The sequence below is a fragment of the Geospiza fortis genome, unplaced genomic scaffold (genome assembly GCF_000277835.1).
Source record: "Geospiza fortis unplaced genomic scaffold, GeoFor_1.0 scaffold46, whole genome shotgun sequence".
Classification (NCBI taxonomy): Eukaryota; Metazoa; Chordata; class Aves; order Passeriformes; family Thraupidae; genus Geospiza; species Geospiza fortis.
In genome coordinates this window covers 212,051-217,507 of record NW_005054586.1, presented here as the reverse complement: position 1 = coordinate 217,507, position 5,457 = coordinate 212,051, and the positions used below count along the sequence as shown (strand labels likewise).

General features: G+C 51.0%; 1 pseudogene; it reads left to right on the top strand.

Moving 5' to 3' along the window:
• The window catches only part of LOC102036840, a 9,527-nt pseudogene extending 4,270 nt beyond the window's left edge, over positions 1-5,257 (top strand).
• Positions 5,258-5,457: the final 200 nt, after the last annotated feature.

Here is a 5,457-nt window from a genome sequence, read left to right as displayed (position 1 = left end):
CCTCGGAGCCAGTTTTCCCTGGAGCCAGTTTTTCCTGGAGCCAGTTTATCTGGAGCCCATTTATCCTGGAGCTGGTTTATCCAGGAGCTGGTTTATCTGGAGCTGGTTTATCCTGGAGCAGGTTTATCCAGGAGCTGGTTTATCTGGAGCTGGTTTATCCTGGAGCCGGTTTATCTGGAGCTGGTTTATCCCATAGCCGATTTATCCAGAAGCTGATTTATCCCTTAGCCCATTTATCCCGGAGCCAGCTTATCGTGGAGCCGATTTATCCCGGAGCCGATCTATCTGGAGCCGATTTATCCTGGAACTGGTTTATCCAGGAGCCGGTTTATCTGGAGCTGGTTTATCCCATAGCCGATTTATCCAGAAGCTGATTTATCCCTTAGCCCATTTATCCCGGAGCCAGCTTATCGTGGAGCCGATTTATCCCGGAGCCGATCTATCTGGAGCCGATTTATCCTGGAACTGGTTTATCCAGGAGCCGGTTTATCTGGAGCTGGTTTATCTGGAGCCCATTTATCCTGGAGCTGGTTTATCCAGGAGCAGGTTTATCCTGGCACTGGTTTATCCTGGAGGCAATTTATCCTAGAGCCGATTTATCCAGGAGCCAGTTTATCCTGGAGCCGGTTTATCCCATAGCCGATTTATCCAGAAGCTGATTTATCCCTTAGCCCATTTATCCCGGAGCCAGCTTATCGTGGAGCCGATTTATCCCGGAGCCGATCTATCTGGAGCCGATTTATCCTGGAACTGGTTTATCCAGGAGCCGGTTTATCTGGAGCTGGTTTATCTGGAGCCCATTTATCCTGGAGCTGGTTTATCCAGGAGCAGGTTTATCCTGGAACTGGTTTATCCTGGAGGCAATTTATCCTAGAGCCGATTTATCCAGGAGCCAGTTTATCCTGGCACTGATTTATCCTGGAACCGATTTATCTGGAGCCGATTTATCCTGGAGGAGCTGGTTTATCCCATAGCTGGTTTATCCAGGAGCCGGTTTATCTGGAGCCAGTTTATTTATCCAGGAGGAGGTCCTGGCACTGCTGAGGGTCCCCAGCCCTGGCAGGGACTGCTCCCAAACCCTCCTGGGCTGGGGTCCAGCAGGAGGAAAACCGGGACCAAAAGGGATGAAATCCTTTGGGCTCTGGGAAAGGGGGAGAGCGCTCTCTGCAAGGGAGGGAGGCTGGAGCAGAGATGGGGAAAAACTCTGGGAGCATCCTGAGCCCATCCCGAGCCCATCCTGAGCCCATCCCGAGCCCATCCCAAACCCTGCCAGGGCTGGGGAGTATTGCATTAGTGGGGACCCCCATGGCAGGCAGGAATGATGAATCTGACTCCATGCTCTCAGCAGGCTAATTTATTATTTTATCATTCTATATTATATTAAAGAATGCTATACTACACTAAAGAATACAGCAAGGATACTTACAGAATGCTAAAAAGATAATAATGAAAACTCCCGACTCTCTCCAGAGTCTCTTTTCCGGAGTCTCAACCCTGATTGGCCAAAGAGCCAAACCAACTCCCAGCAGAACCCAATGGAACAATCACCTGTGGGTAAACAATCTCCAGACACATTCCACACGAGCACAACACAGGAGAAGCAAATGAGATAAGGATTGTTTTCCTTTTTCTCTGAGGCTCCTCAGCTTCCTGGAGGAAAACCCTGGGCGAAAGGATTTTCCAGAGAATGTGAATGTGACAGGGGAGCACCAGGCCAGCCAAGGGAGCAGCAGCTGCACCCCTGTTCCAGCTGTTTTTAGGGAATATCTGCAGCCAGGTGCCCCAATCCACTTTGGGGGATGCCAAGGAGGAGGAGGAGGACAAGATGAGGAGGAGGAGGACGAGGAGGACAACGAAGACGACAATGACGACAATGACCCTGACTCTCTGGGATGCTTCCCCTCCTTTCAGGGCACAGGGAATGCTCAGCCTGTGGCTGCTGGAGCAGCTCCGTGCAGGGATAACAAAGTGCCCTGGCCAGGCTCATCTGCTGGGCTCTGCCAGACCCTGGGAGTGCTGAAAGTGGGGCTGGGACTGAGTTATTCTGGGATTCTCTGGTCCTCCCGAGCAGAACTGAACCATGGGGACAACCTGCAGAAGGATTAAAGGTTCTTCTGGAGACCTCCAGGTGAAGTTCTTGCTCTTCCCCCTTGTCCTACTGTAGGACAGATTTCTTCTCCTCCCTTGCCCTGCCTGAAAGAGTTTTTTGCCTGTGTCATCCTCAGCTTTGGGACTTTGGGCGGTTGAGGATTCACAGCAGAGCAACTCCCAAGGTGAGGAAATGAGAGCTCACAGCAAAAACGCTCTGAAAAAATGCATTGGCTGACTGCTCAGGAGCAGCTCCCAGAGCAACATCCCCCTAAAGAAACTTAAAAAATAATCTCCCAGTTTTGCTTTGGGTTGGTTGTTGGGTTTTTTCCCCTCCTTGGGCACAATTAAATCCGTGAGCTCAAAGGAACACGTTGGATTTTGGCTGGAAAAGTCCAGTGGGATGGGAAGGGATGCCCTGGCTGCCACCAAACCCACCTGAGCAGCATCACCCTCGTCCTGCTGGGTGCTTGGGCCAGTTTGAGGCTCAAGGGCTTTCCCAACTTCTAGCTGGATTTTCTTCCTTTCCAGATTTCGCTTGGAACCTGTCTGGCAGCCTTTGGCTCCCTGCCTGCTTGGAGCCAGGGCCTGTGGAGATTAATGACATGGAAAATGAGGAATGCTGGCCGTAAAACCCTGAAACTGTGGGGAAAAGGCAGCTCAGAGAGGCAGCCTCTGGTGAGAAGGTGTGTGGCTGCCTCAGGGGTGGGGTTTGGGAAGGCCAAGGCTCTGGCAGGATTATTTTTCCCAATCCCTGGAAGCATCCCAGGCCAGGCTGGACAGGGCTTGGAGCAACCTGGGACAGTGGAAGGTGTCCCTGCCCCTGGCAGGGGTGGGATGAGATGAGCTTTAAGGTCCTTTCCAACCCAAACCGTTCTGGGATTCTGAGCTTTTAAAGAAAAGTTACCTCACAGAGGGGCTGGAGTGCCTTGAGCACAACAAATCCCTCCCTTCCCTTCCCCTGCTGATGGAAAGGTGGAAATCCCCTGAGCCAGGGGTGCCTCCCTCCAGCAGGCAGGGGGAGAGGAAACTCAAAAGGTGAGGATTACACACAAATTTTCCATGGGCTCTGTTCCCAGGAGCTGCACGGGACACCCCCAGGGTGTGCACGGGCTTCTCCTCCTCCTGGATCCTGACTGCGTTCCATGCACAACGGGAATTCTCAGCTATGCAATGGGGTGACCCATGGAAAGGAGCCAGGAAACCCCAAACCAGTGGGAATGGCCAGTTCCTCAGCAATCCGTGCCTGGAATTGGCATCCCAAAGCCTCCAGGCAGCAGAGGCAGTGCCAGCACCCCCTGAACTCCTGCTAAACAAGAGCAGGGAGCCCTGCAAGAGCAGCCACGCCAGGAGCTTTTATTAACTACAAAACTCACCTAGAAACATTTTACTCATTACAAAACGCACCTAGAAACATTTTACTCATTACAAAATTCACCTGGGAACATTTTAATCCTTACAAAATTCACCTGGGAACGCGTCTGAGGCTCTGCTGTCCTCAGAGAAGGGGCCTGGTGAGCTCTGGCTGGAGCAGGAGGATTTGGGGATTTGGGGTGGGTGCAGCAAGGCTGGAGGAGCTCAGCAGGGATTTGGGATGCTGATCACGGCCCTGTGCAGGTGTGGGAGGAAGGATAGGGCTGTTTGAAGGCCCAGGCACCCAGCTCCCCTTTCCAGCCCTCAATCCCAAAGCTGAGCTTGGTCCAACCGGCATTTCCCAGCTGGAAGTGGGCTGAGGACAGGCCCAGCGCTGCTGTGGCACCCCCAGGGAGCAGCAGCAGGCAGCACCCCAGCCCTGGAGGGGATGGATGTGGGGGCTGGCCCTTGGAATGTTTTCTTTAGCCCAAACTCAGCCAACGGAACAAACCCTGGTGGGGTGGGCAAGGTGAGGGTGGATGAGTCTTTGGATGGGGAAAGGTGGAAATCACCTGGAAAGAAGAAATATATGTATTTATATATACATTTTTATATGCATAAATATATATATATATAAAATCTGACCCAGGCCTGAACTTTTCTGGCAGGGAAGTGAAATTCATGAGGAAATAGAGCCCAGGCTGCAATTCCTCATTATATCAGTGGGAGCCACGTTAGTGGGGCCAGTAAATCTGGCCAGATGGCAACGGGGGGATGAGGTGGGAAGGGAAGGTGGGACCCTCAGGAGGGTGCTGGGCCTGCCCTCCCCCAGCCCTGAGCACCCCCTCCGTCCTCATTAAGGAATGTTAATCACCCCGGCTCCCAAAAAAGCTCCCAGGGGTTTGTTTATAATAAAATCTTTATGGTGCTCAGAGGTTTGGAGGTTTTTTTCCCTTTCCCTGTTGCATGGGAAGGGTTGGGAGGGGTGGCAGCTCCAGGCAGCTGTGGCTGCCCCTGGATCCTGGCAAGAAGAAAAAATTAAAAAATTAAAAAAAAAAAAAAAACAACTAAAAATCATGTGACTGGCAGAGAGCAGAGCTGGCTCTCTCCTCCCTGGCTCTGTTTGTTTTCCATAGACACCAAGGTCATCCTGGAAGAACCATGGTCTTGAATGGATGCACGGATGGATGGACACAAGCAAAATATTGATCTGTTCCCTACAGAAGGATATATCCCTGGGAGAAGCCCCCACGTTTCCCATTTCCACAAAAATACTAAATAAATGGGATCACTCTGCCTTCCCACCGCATTTCTGCAAGGGGAACTGTTAAATTTGGTTTCTATCTTAATATTGCAGCTCTTTAATAATGGCCTCGCTGTGGGCTGGGAAGTCAGGGCAGTAAAATGTAAAATAACGTAAAATGTAAAATGTAGGTTTTCCCAATGGCAAAAGCAGAAATATTCCTGGTGCCCCAGGATGCCTGGCACTTAATTCCCTGTGCATAACGTACATCTCCACCATCCCCAGCATCTCCTGGTGACTTGTGCTTGGGCTGCCTTGGACACACTGAGGCACACACTAAATTATTTGGAGAGCAGAAATAAAAAGCACCTCGAGGGCTTCCAAACTGAAGGGGGAAAAAAAAGTTCAGCCTTTTCTCCGTGGAAAATGGAGATGGAAATTTGCTCTGATCAGCGCAAGCCTTTTATTGAGGGTTCATTTGAAGATTTTATTGATTTGTTTCTGTGATGCCAACAGGACAAGGAGCCCAAGCTCCGCCTGAGGGAGCACATTGGGCAAAACCTCAATTGGTGAATCCCATGGTCAGAGGAGCTCTTGGGCGACCCTGTGGCTTTGTGTCCCCTCTGATGAGGGACTGCTGAAGATTGCATGCAAGATATTTTCCATCACCATCTGTATGGCAGATTACCTTTGTCAAGTGAGCAGTTTGCCTTATCTCCCTTTGAGTGACCTCTGCTGATAACAGGCTATTGAATATCAGTGCATGACTGATA